The sequence below is a fragment of the Planococcus citri genome, chromosome 5 (genome assembly GCF_950023065.1).
Source record: "Planococcus citri chromosome 5, ihPlaCitr1.1, whole genome shotgun sequence".
Taxonomy (NCBI): Eukaryota; Metazoa; Arthropoda; class Insecta; order Hemiptera; family Pseudococcidae; genus Planococcus; species Planococcus citri.
Window position 1 is genome coordinate 49,099,779 of NC_088681.1, and position 17,810 is coordinate 49,117,588.

The window sequence follows — 17,810 nt, forward strand, 5'->3', positions numbered from 1 at the left end:
AAATTATTGTAAAAGATATAGAATATGATCGTTCATAGGTGAACTGAATTTACTTACTTTGATTGCCAAGTATTCAAAATCAGTTGCAAGTTCAAGAAACGTTTTCACTTCTTCCTCAGATAATGGCTTAGCTTGAACAGGCTCATAGCCCACAGATTTACGTTTAAGAAGAGACTTTACTTTCGAATAAGTGCCAATATCGATTTCATGATTAAGCATGATCATAGCCTTCAAACGGGAGTACATCGACCAAAGAGTACTTGACTTTTTTGTAGCAGATAGTTCGTTGAAATATATTAGCAATGTTTTCTCAGAAGTTGGAGGCCACTTCTTACCTCGCGCCCAAGAGAGTAGATTATCGTAACACAACATGTATTTTTTTTTTGAAGCTACCGGCAAGAGTTCTTTCTCAGTTTTCTTAGAAGCTTCAGCAAGGTCCGGCGGCGTTAGAACAATTAATTCGTTTTCATTATTAACATCCATTATTTTACGTAATTGAACAACAGAACAGGTGAACAACTTTTTTAAAAACTGAGCACTTGACAAATTATCAATCGAAATTCGCAAAATTAAAACAAATCAATCAAGAACAGACAGAACGTAAACTCAACCAAAATGCACCGCCAACACATGGAAAGAAGCAAGTTACGGTTAGTTCAAATATTGTAGCAGTGTTACCAATTCAGAAATAATCATGTAACAACTAAAATGATACGACCAAGGACCAATTTATTGGTATGTTTTAAATTATTTTGGGCAATTTTTTTTAATTAATAGAACCTCCCTTGAAACAGTGCGGTACTGATACACTTTTTATTTATATTAATTAAGTAAAGTGCATTACTTAGCAAGCGGAACAAAGGCGAGTGCTGTAATCCACACGAGTTGGTGTTCGTACACTTGTCCCACTTGTTAAGTAATATACTATTCCTATCGATCGATGTTAAATTTTGATCATTTCATGAAAAAATAACGACTTTACGAATACTTCAATTTTACTGATTTCTGCATACTACGTACGTCGTCTTTAAACTAAAAATACTCGAAATTTTCAGTGGACGCATAGGTATTTTAATACAGCAAAATGTTCGTTATTTTATCCTCTTTAAAATGAGCTATTACCGAAAGCTCTACATGCAACCGTTCAAAAGTTTTCGAAGTTGAAAGTTGGGAAAACAAGCTGCGGATGGTAAGTACTGAACTTTGAACTAATATTACTCGAAATTTTCAGTGGACACGTAGGTATTTTAATACATCAAAATGTTCGTAATTGTATCCTTTTTAAAATGAAAGCTCTACCTTCAACCGTTCAAAAGTTTTTGAAGTTCAAAGTTGCGGAAAGTGGTCAAATTGTGTTATCACTGTTATCAGTCACTTAGTTTTGATCAGTATTTTACTTTCCGCAACTTTGATCTTCAAGATCTTTTGAACGATGAGAGGTAGAACTTTCGTTATAAGCTCATTTTAAAGACGATAAAATTACGAACATTTTGCTGTATTAAAATATCCATGTGTCCGTTGAAAATTTTGAGTAAAATTTGTTCAAAGTCAAATACTTACTGCCCGCAGCTGATTTTCGCAACTTTCAACTTCGAAAACTTTTGAACGGTTGCATGTAGAGCTTTCGGTAATAGCTCATTTTAAAGAGGATAAAATAACGAACATTTTACTGTAATAAAATACCTATGTGTCCACTGAAAATTTCGAGTATTTTTACTTTAAAGATGACGTACGTAGTATGCAAAAATCAGTAAAATAGAAATATTCATAAAATCGTTATTTTTACGCGAAATGATCAAAATTTAACATCAATCTATAGGGAATTTTATTGTCTTTAATTTAAGACTGCATAACAGTTCACCCAAACTCGCGAACAATTTAAAAAATTGCATTTTTTACATAAGAAATTGTATGCATAATTACTGGTTCGTTATCACTTCAGGGAACAAAATGGTGGATGCGCTCACCTGGTTTATATAGAGCCCTAGGTCAATAGTGCATCATTTAATTTTTCACCCGAAACATACTCCTACGATGCTGCTGTAATAGGTAGTCGAGTTCCTATATTACTTTTTAATGATACGTGAAAGAACCTGTTGGCTGTAGATTAATCTTGCTGCGTAATGTGGTTTAGTGCGCAAAATAGATCTGCTGTGTGATGTGATTTTTTTCTTTACTCTCTTTCATCTTACGAGTCATTCATTTCAATTTTGCATCGGCGACCGGTGCGGAGACGCTAATGATGCGTCTTTATAGCGTGCGACTATGGCAAGGTCGAATTGAATGGGCGATTGCCCTTTTGACAGAATCCTTGCGTATTTATGTAGTTGTTACAAGTGTATATTTTTTTTGACGTGTTATGAGCACCTATACCTAAGTTTATAGTGCGAGGTGTGTGATGTAATTAGAAGTAAAGTGAGTAATTTTTGAGCCATGGGAAGGGATATTTGTTGCCGGATCTGTGTCAAGGGACACAATCGATATGATATCGAAAAATATGCAAAAATTGAGAACTATACTTATCTACATGGTGAGTAGGCATACTTGCAAGAGAACCAGTGGTGATCTCCGCCCCCCGATTTGAATGGGTAGTATGATTTTTGGAAAGAACAGAATTTCTAAAAACCCAAAAATATCGATTTTATGAAATCAATGTTCTTTTTTCACACACTCATTTAGTAGAAATTACAAAAATCCACAGCACGATTTTCGACACTTCTTAGATAAAGTAACCATATTATCTCTCTTAAATACTCATATTACCAGCCTCCACCTCTTATTGGAATCTCTTCAGACAACATTACATCTCTTACAAAAAACAATCGAATCTCTCAAGAAATGAACAATATTAACAATAACATTCACGTTAAGTGCATTTCAGAAACTCACTTATCTGAAGAAGAAACCTTTAATTGGGCAAAATGCCCATCAAGACTCAAACCAAAACTTACCCAAAATTTCTTTTAGGTTTCTAGCCCTAACTCTTTTCTTTCTTAAGTTATTTTTTAAGCATCATATTTATAAAATTCGTGAATAGCGCAATTGCACTGAACCGAATAATAATAAAATTTTCATTCATTCATTCATTCTTCCAGTGATTTGAAATTCCTGATGAAATCTAGAACCTCGCTGGAGGCTCCAAAAAGACCTAATTTATGGTGTTTTCGAATCGAGTGTTCGAAGATTTGACGTTTTCACTTTTTCTGGAATTTGCAAATTGATTAAAAATTCTGTTTTGAACTGACACCCCTGCGATTTTTCGGTAACCTCCTAAAATGGTTCAGAGGGTGTTCAATGAGCACCAGGCAAATTTATAGGTCCTGAAGTCCATTTTATGGCAATTATGGCCCTGGAGAAAATTGAAAAATCGCTCATGACTCCAGAATGACCCATACCAGTAAGTGTTGATATATGGGATTTGAATGAAAAAATTATCCACGTTGGTTCACTACTTTGCTCAAAGAAATTTATATTTCGTGAGAAAAATAAAAACTAAGCACTCTAGAAAAAAACTAACGACACGGCATTACGTCGATTGGAAATTCAATTCTCTACAACTTTGTAATCATGAAATTTTTTTGGACGCTTCCTTTCGCCTCCAGATCAACTTTAATGAAAGGTTATAACTCAAAATGTTTTCCTGATCCTTGCATGGACAAAATAAAATAAAATAATTACCAGTAATTCACCAATAGTTACCAGTAATTTACCAGTAATTACCAATGCGAAAACCTCTGAGAAATTTGCCATGTACCCGGATTTTACATTTTTTTGAGAATTACCCAGGTACTTTTAACCCTTAAAGGCCTAGAATACAGATGTGCTTTAGAGGTGAGAGTAGCTGACAGCTCAAAGTTCTGAAACAACTCAGGCATTCCTGTATATACAGTTATTATTTTTCATAACTAATCATGATTCCCTTACAATTGGCCCAATGTCTTTGTCGAGTAAATGGCATCATTATACCAAAATTACACGCTATCCAAATCAATATTCAATTACAAATGAAGTTTAAAATGTATTCATTTGTGCTTTAGAGGTATGAGAAGATGACAGCTGAAAGTTCTGAAAAAGCTCAGGCATTCTTGTATATATTGTTATTATTTTTCATAACTAATCATGATTCTAGTAGAGTAACCTGCATCATCGTACAAAAATTTCACTTTACCCAAATTACGAATGATGTGTGAGATTTATTCTGATGAGCTTTAGATATTTGTGCAACTAAAAGTAAAAAGTCCTGAAAAAACTGAGGCATGCTTGTATACACATTTTATATTGTCGTACTTTTTACTTCAAGTAAAGTGTATTCTCATATGCGGTATTTGATGTGCTCATGTCACATGTTTCAGCCACATTTACGAAACTAGTTAATCAAAAAATGAAAAAATCGCTCTGTACCCCACTGCGTATACCCTTTGTGATTAGGTATATTTTGTGAAAGCATATTAACAAATTCATAAAATTAAAAATGGAGGACATCGGCCCGTATTTTACCTCAACTTTTTCATATTTATGCCCCACCAAAAATGGGAAGGGGCTCATCAAGGATTTACTTTCAATAATTAGGTAGGTGGAATACGATTATATAAGATTACCTCAAATTTTGGCCAATTAGGTATTTTGCTTTTTTGTAATTTACAAAAAAATGAAAAAATTGACCCCTCATTTACAAAATGGTTTTGAGGGGGAGGGGGGCATACAACACATTAAAGTGATATTCATGTCAGTCCTATTCAATAAATTGAAAGCATTTTTTTGAATCACTTACAGTTTGGTCCAGGCCTTTAAGGGTTATGGCAATATTTTCTCCCTATAAGCTCCAAAAATTTTCAAATTGGCATTTGATGTTTCTTGAAACATTATTGGTCTCAAACAATGTTGTTTTCTACACTCTTGTCAAAATAACCTATATTCTGATTTGATGAGGTAAGAATTACATCAACGTTTTTAAAATGTAAAAAATTACAAAAGCGCTACTGATTGATTCAATACATTTATTTCATAGCGCGTTCTTGATCCTCTAACAAAAACATCTATCTACCTATTCATTAAATTAAATTATTTATATTTTTATAAATTTGTGCAAAAAAGGTGCTGTTATTTTGAAGCGTAGGTATAGATATCTACTGTGGTATAGATACCTATCTAACTGCCTATATAGGATTCTGATGAGTTAAGGAAAACGAAACTAGAGCTCGTTAGTTGATTCTGTTTGATTCTTTTTGAAATTGAAATACGTTAGAAACAGATCAACTAACTTATGATATACTTTTGAAAGATGTAGACGTATGTTTTGTGCGTTCATCGTGATTTTTATATAATTTAGAAATAATTTGAGTCGCTATGATTTTTTGCGTAATGTGAAAATTTATCTCGACATTACAATGATTTGAAAGATTTGTCTTGAACTTTATTCGATATATCGTGAAGGTGGTTCGTGAATTTTCTCTTCAATATGGTTGTTCCTGAGATGGCTGCTTAAAAGCCAGAGCACAGAGGTGCAGGTGATCGATATGTGGTGAGAAGTAAAGAATCCCCTACCTTAGGTTAGATATGTAATAATTAAATTACCATTTGAAATACCTAATTGTAAATATGAGATAGTCTGATTGAAGACTTTTTATTAGATTAATTTCCTCGATATGATTCCATTATGAATCGTGAAAGGTAGTTACCTACCTACTAAAGGGTATTCCCAGATAAGATAGGTGAAATGCCCCTGTCCTCAGATTTTTGATTTTTTGATTGAACATTGTTGGGTACCTCTAAAAAAAATTGTAGACCCAAAAATTTGTCCCCCACCCCACCCCCCTTGTCCACAGTGATGAAAAAACGCTTTTTTCGGATAAAAAATCGCACTTCAACGAGTTTTTAATAAAAAGTTTTGATTTTACCCAAAATATGTACAGGAAGCATGGGTCTATTCACATGAATTTTTTCGAAATTTTTCGGCCCCCCGGGGGGGAGATATTGACCAAAGAAAATTTGAAACCGCCGTATCTCCGAACCTAATTCTTGTGCCCAAAATTTTTTTTCTTCTAAAAATATGTTTTGGTAAGTACTATTTTTGGAAATTTTTTCAAATTTTTTCTCCAGGTGGGTCATCTTCAAAAACTCAAAAAACTCTTCAAAATGTGTTTTTTTTTGTCATAGCACCGCCACTTTTAAAAAGTACTTGTAGTGAAGTTCTGAAGCTTTGCACGAGAACATTAAAAACTGTAGAAGATGCAAAGATTCCTCAAAAAGCGCATTTTGGGCCCATGGGCACCTCCCCACCCAATTTTGGGTCTAAAGAATGTTGGCAATATGGGTGTCGTTTTCATATGAATCGAACCCTCTGAACACGAATATGAAGTTGGATTTACAGTTGGACCCTTCCAAGGGCCCCATTTGGGGGGTATAGTGCCCCAAAATTGAGTGTATTTTGCAAAATATGGTTTATTTTAGTGCTTGGGTACAAAATACACAAAAAAGAAATATTTTTACATGCATCAAAATATGATATAGGTACATAGAAACTAGTTGTTTAAGAATAAGGGTTCTTTAAATGGTCAAAAAAAAATTATTCCCCTGGGGGTAAGCTGTACAAGTACAAGTCATCATCACTATCTTCTTCACCACTATCAGTCAACCCTTGAAGATTTTTGTCCTCGTCTTCACCACTGTCTTCAGTGACTGCATTAACATCAGTGAGTTCCTCATCAAAGAGATGTTGCAGCATCTCTGCAGGTCGCGGAATTCTCTCCAGAAATCTGCCATGTGCCAAGAAATAGATAATTGCTGCAATATGTGAACAGCAACCAATAGTGCGATTCCCATTTGCACAATTGCAGCAATATCTTTTAATTCCTGACAACTGCATGCTATTAGGTTCATAATGAATATAGCATCTATATCTCCGCGAATTAATGTGCCTTGATTGCACATCAACTCTCACAATTTCCGGATTTTCCTTCAAGAAGGAAAGTGGAATTGTGAAGTCATCTGCCATCAACTCTGCAAGGTAAGAGACAGCCTGCTTAAGTTGATAACTACCAGTAAACAGGATCTTTAAATCATTGATGGGTAGTTCAGGGAAATCCCAAAGTTCATCAGAACTTAAAACTTGAAAGGGCTGCTGTTTTCTGTCCCAGTTGTTTGTATCAACTTCTTCAGCCAGCGAATTTTCATTTAACATACTACCTTGAATTCGAGTCAAGATAGAATCCATATTGTTTCTGTCAGAATCAAATCGTACTCCAAATGCATTTATCAAATAACAGGCTATTTTACAATAAGTTGCAGCACTTGGCAACCTTTTGTTGTGGAACTGGTTGTGTAATAATTTGAATTTTTGAGCAATGATGCCATGTACTGCTTCAACAACCCAACGAACTTTTGTTACCAGCCTAGACTGGTTAGATTCAGAAGTTGACAACTGTGACTTTTGTCCTTTCAAAGCAGGCATCAGTACAATATACCCTTGAGCTTCTAAAAATGGCACTACATCTCTAAAGCCTCTGTCCAAAATAAAGATATCGCCTTGTGACAAAAGAGATGAAATTCCTTTGGGAATTTTCAGTACTTTCTCCAATATCTGGGCATCATTTCTTTTTGCTTTAAATGGACCACAAACATCTAAAATATACCCATTCGTCGTACATATAGTGAAAGGTTTACACAAAGGTACCTTTTTTTGTCCAGAATATGAGTCATGCTGATATTGATTGTTGGAGCTTTTACAGTGTCTTAAATAAGAACCATCGCAAATAAGAGCAACACGATTTCCAATATTATGTAACCTATTCGCCATATCCGAAGTATTATTGATCAAAGTTTGTCTTTTATTTGCTGTCAATCCAAAATTCTTGGGAAGAATATGGTCTTTAAAACATTTCAAAACGTCATTCACAGAGCTATTAACAACAGATTCTTTTAAACCTAGAGAAGCTGCGATCAATGAATCTGAATTACCAGATCGTAATTTAAATAAAAAATATGTAACAATAGCCTGTGTAACACTTCGATTAGGACTATCTCTCATCGAAGTGGACGCCAAATTCTCAAGTGAGATAATATTCTCCCATGTGTAGCCAGTGAGAGCTTTTACTCGTTCTTCTGAAATCTCAAATTTTCCTATACGATCATGAAGTTCACCATTAACATCATTAGATAAAGCTGCCAAAAAACATTCAACTTCGGCAATTTCTATTGAACTTTCATTAGAACAAACTTTCAGCTGGTCCAAGTAGTTTTCAAAAAACCGATTTTTTATCAGATGTGATTTACAGCACCTATTTCGTTTAGGAATAAAAATTCGTTTTTTAACAAATACCTGTAATCGTGCATTAAATGGCACATCTCGTAGACCATCTTTTCCCTTGCATATGAAGCAATAAGCGTGACTCGCAGTAACTCGTTGAAATGCTAATTGTATAGCTTCAGTTTCAAGGAGGGGTTGACTTGTATCTTCAAACGTTGAATCAAGTATTGAAGCTTGAGATGTCATATGGCTACTTTCACTAAAATTACAGGTTGAAACTTCAGAGTTTGGATCTTCTGCTACTGAAGATGAAGCAACAGGTTGTGAAAAAATCACATTTGTTTGAGTTGCAGTTGACAAAATTTTTGCATGAGAAAAAGTTATGCTGGGCTGAGATACAGAAATTGAGATATTGTCTTCTTTAGGAGATTCTTGCTCAGGTGATGGTATGTTTTGTTGCAATGTTGCAGGTTGGCCTTTCCTGCTTTTTATAGTTCTCAATGCTTTAAAACATTTTGAGCACACTGCATCATTCTGTTGAACAAAAAATTCGTATTTCTGGAGAAAAGTTTCCGCATCTTCGCGCGATTTCATAACTCGCGGAGAACCTGCTATTCGACGCAAAAAACCGCCACATTTGACACACTTCGTTTCAATTCGCCTATTTTTAACTGGGGGTTCTTGAACATTTCCAGAAGTGCTCATTTTGCTATAGGTAGGTATATATTGACAAATGTGCAATAACGGAACCTATGTAACATATAACCAAAACAAATCTTTTAATAGTGGATGTTAATAAATACCATTTTTACAGCAGTACACTATAAAATGAACTGCGCCTACGTAACCCTATTTCTGTGCAGTGTTTTTCAAAATAAATTGACAAGTCAATAAAATGACTCGAAAATGAGTCACTGTTTAGATCTAACCAGGAGTGGGCGCGATTTGAACTGTGTATTTTTATTGATATTCGTGATTCGAATTAATTTTGATATGATTTTGCCCACTCCTGGCTCAAACCCAAATTGCTGGAAACCAAAATCAAAAAACAGTCATTTTTCAACATTTCACATAGTATTTTCTACAGTTGGGGAGAATAGTTTCTCTCTACCATACCCCTCCCTCACCAAACCACACCACACCGGAGATAAAAATTCGATATGGCAATATTTTATTTATCAAGCTAAAAGAAAATTATGAAACATACCGTTCACTACTGTTTCAGTTTTATTTCAATAGAACAAATGAATAAAAATCTACTACAAGATACCCCAGCCACGTGCCTAGATACCTACTCGTATATCTAGTAGATAATTATGAACTAATGGTAAGAAGAATTGCGCAAAATTATGTATAACTATTTCAAGTGATTTCGAGTACTTACAGATCAGCTTTTCAATCCATGTGTATAACACTGTACAATTGAAGTATTGAATTCAAATGAGAAAATCAAAATGCTGTTTGTTACCACCAAAAAAATGAAACATTGAACATACTAGATACATAATAAATCACTTCAACAGCTCACTCAACAATACTATACAGTGATATCCTCTAGCTCAAGACGTTGTAAATGTTCATCCCCACTACCATACCAATCTCCATGTTGCCAAACATATCGAATGGAATGTATGTCCTTTGTAACGTTTCGAATGGAATGTATATTGTCCTTTGTAATTGTGTTTAGTGATTGCTATTGTGTACATCCTACATAGGATAGTATAATGTTTTCAGCATAGGTACCTATTGTGAAAACAACTTCTTAAAAGTTCAGTGTGTTCTTTAGAACAAAGTTTGTCAAGACGCAATGAACAATTTTCTAAAAACGAAGAACCAGTCAACATACAGCCACGAGACAGTCGAATATTTATTAATATGTTGTGATAGTTGTCAACATAGGTAGATAGGGAGAGGAGGAGAGGAGGGGTTGCATAATGGTACTCTCCAGAAAGACCATGGATCAACCTTAATTAAGGAAGCTACAGGGCTTGGGCAACGCTAAAATAAACCATATTTTGCAAAATACACTCAATTTTGGGGCACTATACCCCCCAAATGGGGCCCTTGGAAGGGTCCAACTGTAAATCCAACTTCATATTCGTGTTCAGAGGGTTCGATTCATATGAAAACGACACCCATATTGCCAACATTCTTTAGACCCAAAATTGGGTGGGGAGGTGCCCATGGGCCCAAAATGCGCTTTTTGAGGAATCTTTGCATCTTCTACAGTTTTTAATGTTCTCGTGCAAAGCTTCAGAACTTCACTACAAGTACTTTTTAAAAGTGGCGGTGCTATGACAAAAAAAAACACATTTTGAAGAGTTTTTTGAGTTTTTGAAGATGACCCACCTGGAGAAAAAATTTGAAAAAATTTCCAAAAATAGTACTTACCAAAACATATTTTTAGAAGAAAAAAAATTTTGGGCACAAGAATTAGGTTCGGAGATACGGCGGTTTCAAATTTTCTTTGGTCAATATCTCCCCCCCGGGGGGCCGAAAAATTTCGAAAAAATTCATGTGAATAGACCCATGCTTCCTGTACATATTTTGGGTAAAATCAAAACTTTTTATTAAAAACTCGTTGAAGTGCGATTTTTTATCCGAAAAAAGCGTTTTTTCATCACTGTGGACAAGGGGGGTGGGGTGGGGGACAAATTTTTGGGTCTACAATTTTTTTTAGAGGTACCCAACAATGTTCAATCAAAAAATCAAAAATCTGAGGACAGGGGCATTTCACCTATCTTATCCGGGAATACCCTTTAATGATATATCTCGATTGAGAGATCCTTTTTGAACCCCATTTGGAACTACACGAAATATAATGAATCATACGGTGTATGTATCTTTGAAATAAATTTACTCAAACTTCTTGGTTACTGGTACAAAATCATTTATTTATTATGTAGAGAAGATTATTTTATTTTGAATGGAATCTGATTACCATAGTTAGTTATGTGGTTGCTAGGAGGTTACTCTTTCCTACACTTCGATCCTATTTCCCAAAGTCTCATTCTTTCCATTTACCTATCTTCTCTTTCTAATCCATACATGTGTTCCTATTTCTGTCTCACTCCTAAGAAACCATTATTCCTTGTCCCAAAAATTCCAAAGTTTTATTCAACCCTAGTTACCACACTACCTAAAGTTTTCAGACGTTTGTGCAAATGTGTAATGTAGGTACAAAATTGAGGTGCAGGTTAATGGTAAAGGGTGCGTAGTAAATACGTTTCTTATAATTTATTGTTTGTTTTTCATTTCGAGCACACGTAAGATCTGAATATATCCATACGCGTCGTTCAACATTGTGGGAAATAGCTCCGCAGACCAGGAAACTGTCCTGAAAATCTGTACTTTAGGGCTGTTTTGAACCAAGCACAGAAAATTGAGCAGCGTTTTTTGATGTTTTTTCGGCAAATAATACCATGGTGTCGAATAGATCGCTGTTGAAATCACATCAGCCTGAAAGAAATACTCTGTAGGTGGCTTTAAAAACAATTTGCACTTTGTATACGTGTTGTAAATTACCATTTTTTCGAAGGAATCGCCTGCATCGCATGTCATCCATAGGAATACCGCGTTCATGAAAGCTAAAATAATATGCTCGTATCCTGTATTTGACGAATCCAGTATTATCTAAAAAACAAACCTTTGTATACCTAAAATCAAGCAACTCGCACCAGCTCCAAAATTATCCAATTGAACTGTCACCTCACCTTGCTTACAAAATGTCCTGATACAGTCATCGCCATGAAATGAAGAACTGTATGTATAGTCAAAGTTTCAGCAAAACATTTTTGAAAAAGTCTTCCTCCTCTACAGAAATACATACAATACTCGAAATGAAATATATTTCCCCAAAAATATGAAAATAAATGCATGAAAAAACTCACAAAACCCATCGTTGATGCATCTTGATCCATTGTTCAACCTTCAACATTAATTCTCTGATATGTCTTTCGCGTTGTTTCTCGATGTTTTGCAGCAACATTCGACGAACATTTTCATCACGATTGATCGATTCTTCCAATATTTCATCTTCACGTCTGCAGCATTCTTCCAAGCATTCGTAAGCCAAATTTGTATGATAATTGATATCATTTTGAAGTCGAATCATTTGATTTTCAAGATGCATCGAGAGCAGAATTGGCAAAAAGTGCGATCCGTACATTATAGCGATGTGAAACAAAAAGATGGCGTACGTCAAATTGTGGATCAAGAAGTAACCGGCGAACGATTGCGAACCAATGGAGAAGAACGGTATCACGAAATCGATCTGATAATCAATTTGGAATTTTTCACCAGCAGTTGCGAGTTTTTGAAGAAATTTGCTCAAATACACCACCAACATGACAATCGCGTAATATTTACCCATTTTCGAGTTGAACATCTCGATATTTTTTTCTTCAATTACTCGTATTTCATCTCTTCTGTAGTTTGATCCGTGAAGCGGCTGGTTCAGGTTTTCATTCATGTATTGAAAAAAGGCTCGATAAGAGTCTCGCTTCAAGTAAACCATCACTGCGATCGCCATCCAACACTGACATAATATCATTATAAATATACTATATTCAGTTGTGTGAAAATCAGGCCCAGGGTTAGATAAACATATCAGTAAAGCGGTGTTGATGGTTAGATAAGTGAAGATTGTAAAACATGTTGCCAATAACTTGAACTTAGGAGTTATGTATTCTTCGTAACATACTCCTCCCAAAAGCGAGTACACAAAGTAAACGTGTTTCATGGCAGAAGACTTCTCATCGAAAAACTCTTCGTCTACAAAATTGTCCATTTTGTGGACCCAGAAAATCACCACTTTCAAAGAACCGAAGTGAAAATCAACTGCTGAGTTGAATTTCTTTTGTTCAATTTGCTAGAGTTATTTTGCACTAAACAAGGTTAAGTACATTTTAAATTCATTTGGTAATTTTTCTGCATGTCTGAATAGGGTAAAGCTGGACGTAATGTTGGTAAGCATGATTAAACGTAAGCCAATTTTGTATGATAATTGATATCATTTTGAAGTCGAATCATTTGATTTTCGAGATGCATCGAGAATAGAATTGGCAAAAAGTGCGATCCGTACATCATGGTTGCGTAAAACGAGAAAATTAGGTATGTCAAACTGTGGATCAAAACATAACAGGCGAACGATTGCGAACCAATGGAGAAAAACGGCGATATGAAATCGTTCTCGTAGTCAACTTGGAATTCTTCATCAGTAGTAGCGAGTTTTTGAAGATATTTGCTCAAATAAATCACCACCATTACAATCGCGTAATATTTACCCATTTTCGAGTTGAACATCTCGATATTTTTTTCTTCAATTACTCGTATTTCATCTCTTCTGTAGTTTGATCCGTGAAGCGGCTGGTTCAGGTTTTCATTCATGTATTCGAAAAAGGCCCGATAAGTGTCCCGTTTCAAGTAAACCAACAATGCGATCGCCATCCAAAACTGACTCAACATTATTATAAATATGCAATTTTCAGTTGTGTGAAAATAAGGCCCAGATTGAGATAAACATATCAACAAAGTGATGTTGTTGTGAGCGTAGGACGTTTGCGAACCACCCTATTGTTATTATTCCTCTTTTGTTGCGTTGATTAATGATCTAAAACTGATACATTTGCGAACCAACGAGATTCAAATTAAAAATGAACTCCGAGCGAACGAGTGATTCATATTGAAGCCAATGTAAGACATTTGCGAACCAATACCAACCAGTTAGGTGTAAACATGTCAACGCCTTTTTGGCTTAAAAATAAAACTTCACCTAATACCTCACATAACTCAGTGGTCCAGGAAACACCCCGTCCCCAATAGCTAAAATTCATACCTCTGATCTGTTTTTCAAAACTTTACACAACTTATACGAATATTCAAAGGGTCATTTCAAAACTAAGATTTCAACAGCAAAGTGACCTAAAATTGCAAATTTTTTCCCCACAAAAATGAGACGACCCTATCCTGTGGCAGGAAAATATGATATTTGAATCTACCTTGAGTGGGATGGGTCAATCACCAATTCACCATGCACAATTACGTACTTGGATAAAGTGAAGTTAAAAAAAAATAGTAGGTACCTATATGCCTTGAACTGCTTGCATCTCAAAAATCACAATTTTGCAGTTAGGTCACTATCACTTTACAGATGCTACCTATTGACAAAAAATCACTGTGAGGAGGGGAGTGAAAATTCAAAATTTGAGTCCTAGCATGTAATAAGAACTCGAAATTCGGGACTGAAATGCCCTGTGGGGACTTTTTTATGCCAGTCGTGGGTTTACGAATTCCCCGGGGGAATATTCGCATCCAAGCCAAGCGGGGCGTTTTTATTCCCGAGTCTCGGGTATAAGAAAGTCCCCCTGGGGCATTCGTAGATTCAAAAATTGCGATGAAAAAGTCCCTGGGGGAATTTGTAGACCTGCGTATAAAAAAGTTCCCCTGAGGAATTCGTGGACACGAAAATTGGTGTGAAAAAGTCCCTCGGAGAAAATGTAGACCACCAGCCTTGGGTGCTTTTCAGATGAAATTTTTGGATCGCCATCTTACCCTTCAAATGGAGAGAAATTGCAATATGATAGGTATTCTCCTACTTCTCATCATATTTACGCAAAAGGACAACAGAGTGGTTCGCAAAAGTCCTACTTTTGGAGGTTGGTTCGCAAATGGGTACATTTTGAATTAGAATGTATGAGCATAATGATTCTTTTTCTTCGCCATCTCTATCCTATTGTGGTTCGCAAACGGGTTGCTTTTCGGCTGTCAATTTTCCTATTCATGGTTCGCAAACGGGAACCGGCCTGTTGTTGGTAAGGTAAATGAAGATTGTAAAACATGTTGCCAATAACTTGAACTTAGGAGTTATGTATTCTTCGTAACATACTCCTCCCAAAAGCGAGTACACAAAATAAACGTGTTTCATGGTAGAAGACTTCTCTTCGAAAAACTCCTCGTCCACAAAATTGTCCATTTTGTTGACCCATAAAATCACCACTTTAAATAAACCGAAGTAAAAACCAACTGCTGAGTTGAAATTTCTTCAGTTGAATTTGCTCAAAAAATTTTCTGTTTTAGAAGACGTAATTTTAAATTCATTTGGGTAATTTTTTTGCGTGCCTGAATTGAATAGCTGGTCGTAATGTTGGTAATTATGATCAAGAATACATAGAAGATGTGAAGAGCGTTTAGCGTGTAAAGGGCTATGGGCTGCAATTTTACTAATAAAAATGACCTAAATAGCCTAAATTAGTCATATTTGATTCAATATTATGTAGGCTTAAGTACTTAATTATTGTTTTCAAAAAAATTTCAAAAAAAAAAGTAAATTCGTCAAACATGTCGAAAAGAAGATGTGAAGAGCGTTTGGCGTGTAAAGGATTTTAGGATACAATTTTACAAACACAAATAACCAACACAGCCTATAAATGAGTCATATTTGATTCAATATTAACATATGTACTTGTACCTACTTAATGGTGTTTCCAAACATATTTTCAAAAAAAAAAAAAAAAGGTAAATTCGTTAAACATGTTGAAAATGACAGAACTGGACATTTGGCTGCCTAAATTGATTTCAGCCTTCTTTTATTTTTTGAGAAATTTGAAAAGCCTGGAAGAATCATAAATCTCGCTGGAAGTTCCATAATACGGTCGGAAATGGTGAAATTTTAGTCCGGAGAGTTTATTTTAGAGAAGATGTGGTCACTGCAAGTGTCAAAAATCTTTCCAAGTACAAAGAAAAAATTTTTGATTCATTGAATTTGTTTCATTATAAACGGTCGTTGGTCTAAATAAAGTCACATTCCTGATTTTGCCAAAATTATCCTATAAATTCCATATTGCTATGTTTTTCGTCAGAATTGTCTGCAATGTTCTGTTTTCGTCTAAAAATTGTCAAGAAATCTCGTTTATGCAAAAATTGTAAAGTTAGGTTAGGTTTCCCAAATCGTACCACTTTTTAGTTTTTTCGACCTGGACCGCGCTCTAATTATTTTTTGGAAACCATTCATGCACCAAATTTTACCTTGGTCTTTTGCCTACCTTAATTTTAATTTTCCTTATGAGGCCAAATAATGTTTTCCCCTTTTGACCTTCATTCCTTCATCTGATCCACTTTTCACAATGCTTCTAAATTATCAAAGAAAGGTGGGATTGGGTATTTCATATTTACTGCAGCACTCGTTCAAATCAATTTTATTTTCACCATATTCCTCCAAAGAGCTAGCCCTTCCATATCTTCTGCAGACCATTTTCCACATTTTTTCTTCTCAATGTTCGATGACATTACATAGGTATCTACAAATTGAAATCATGATACGATTTGAGCAACTCACATTTTTTAACATGAATCTTCTCTCACTTAGGTTGATGTTGATGAAATTTTTTCATAAATATCTCTAAATGTAGGTAATATTACATACTTTTTATAGGATTAAACGTAACTTAGGTTTTCGAAATAATTTTGTCGCAATTACCTTACATAACAGGTCAGTTTTTTTAACAGAAGATGCAATTTTTCCAAGAAACGGGATAAAAAAAAAACACCAAAGATTCAATGTGCCCGATATTGGTATCAGGGGCCTCAAAATGCAAGCTAGTAACATACGTTGGTAGAAAGTGCTATTTGCGGATAGTTTTAGCGATAGAGGGGGTGGTACAATTTGGGCGCCGGTACGATTTTGGCAACCTTACCCTACCTAAGTTCTTTTTTTGCCAAAATTCTAAAAAAAACTCTTTAACTTTTGTAAAAATTCCCAAAAAAAATACTCCTGCTTTTTGCCAAAATGTTCAAAAAATCCTGTTGCCAAAATTAGCAATAAATTCTTGCTTTTGCCGAAATTATCCTAAAAAGTCCTGCTTTTTGCCAAATCAAAATTAATTTTTTTCATAGTTATCAAAAAACGCCTCTTTTTTGCCAAAATACTTACCTACTCGTTAATAATTTATTGTTAAAAAAAACTTCTCTGCTTTTAGCCAACATTTTTAAAACTCCTGCCTTTTTTCGAAATTGTCAGCAAATTCCATTTTTTTGGATAAAAGTATGTACCTATGTACGTACTTAGGCTAAGACCTTTTTTGACAAGTTATCCAAAAACTTCTTTTTTATCCCAAAATGATCAATAAAATCTTGTTGTTAGCCGAAATAGTCTGAAAGTACAGCTTTTGCAAAAATTGTCAAAAAGTCCTAACATTGTCGGAAATTGTCTAAAAAATACTGATTTTTCCATTTTTAAAATCAATCTTCGTACTCGTAATTTTATATTTTTCCTCTCGATTTCCTTTTTTATTCATTTTTTCTAGTTCTCTTTGAAAATAGAAAAATTCTGACCCTTTTAGATGACTTTTTAGTACAATTTTGGGGTTTTTTCAACGTTTTTGAAGTTGGTAAGATTTTTTTAATACGTGTTTAGGATAGGTAGGTACTTTTTGGATTTTCAAAAGATTTTGTTAAAATTTTTGAAAATTGAAATCAAAATAAAAATTTGTACATTTTTTGCAATTACCTATGTACCTCTACCTACATATACCGATTTTGAGTTAGACTTCTAGATAATTTTTGAGTA

At 34.8% G+C, this 17,810-nt stretch overlaps 1 protein-coding gene across 1 annotated transcript in view; it reads right to left on the reverse strand.

Annotated features, from left to right (window-relative positions):
- The window catches only part of LOC135847117 (hemicentin-1-like), a 577,043-nt gene that overhangs the window by 20,462 nt on the left and 538,771 nt on the right, over positions 1-17,810 (reverse strand). The gene's annotated exons all lie outside the window — the stretch shown is intronic.